The 723-nt window shown below is 26.6% G+C and overlaps 1 protein-coding gene across 1 annotated transcript in view; it reads left to right on the plus strand.

Annotated features, from left to right (window-relative positions):
* Nucleotides 1-723, plus strand: part of Sf2 (splicing factor 2) — a 31,638-nt gene that overhangs the window by 12,851 nt on the left and 18,064 nt on the right. The window lies entirely within an intron of this gene.

Here is a 723-nt window from a genome sequence, read left to right on the forward strand (position 1 = left end):
CATCTTGTTAGATTGAATCTCGATCTCCCCGATGAAATAAAAGATCGAAGATATTATTACTAGAAACATAAAACGAGAATTTGATCTGAGTAAACTTGTTTAATCATGTTTTTATTTTATATTGCCACGAGAGATAAGTAATTTCTTTTACTTTACTATATATGCATTATCTGCATGCTAGTTGCAGATGGAAATTTTATTCAACTTAATTACATTTATTAATTAATTTATTTATATCGATTATTTTATTAATTGATATATTTATTTTTATTTGTCACTTTATTGGCCGATTTTTAAAAATCTATTTATATTTATTGATGTTAGCAAAAATTTGAAGATTAATTTCTCAACTAATTAAGTTGTACGTATAAATTCGTAATTTTTAATTTTTCTCTCGAAGATATTAATTAGATTGCAAAGATAATTATTGCGTAGATAATACAAACATAATACAAACAAATGCAAACGTTTTTTCTGCCATCGCTTTAAACACGTCTTGAATGCATTTATCAATTGAGCGTCGACATAATTATTGGACCATATGCGTTCACATATGTGTAGCTTGTTAATCTTTATTGAATGACACGGGGTGTCATTCGCTAAATTGCACAATCGAAAATCTTCGCATTCCCTCTTCCGAAATTTATATTTATGCTAAAAATTCAAAATTATTCGTCAAAAATTTCGCAGTTAGGTGAAGGTAAAAATAAATATCGGTTAATA

Source organism: Prenolepis imparis, unplaced genomic scaffold (assembly GCF_030444845.1).
Source record: "Prenolepis imparis isolate NDT839.2.m4 unplaced genomic scaffold, iyPreImpa1.0 SCAF_1, whole genome shotgun sequence".
NCBI lineage: Eukaryota > Metazoa > Arthropoda > Insecta > Hymenoptera > Formicidae > Prenolepis > Prenolepis imparis.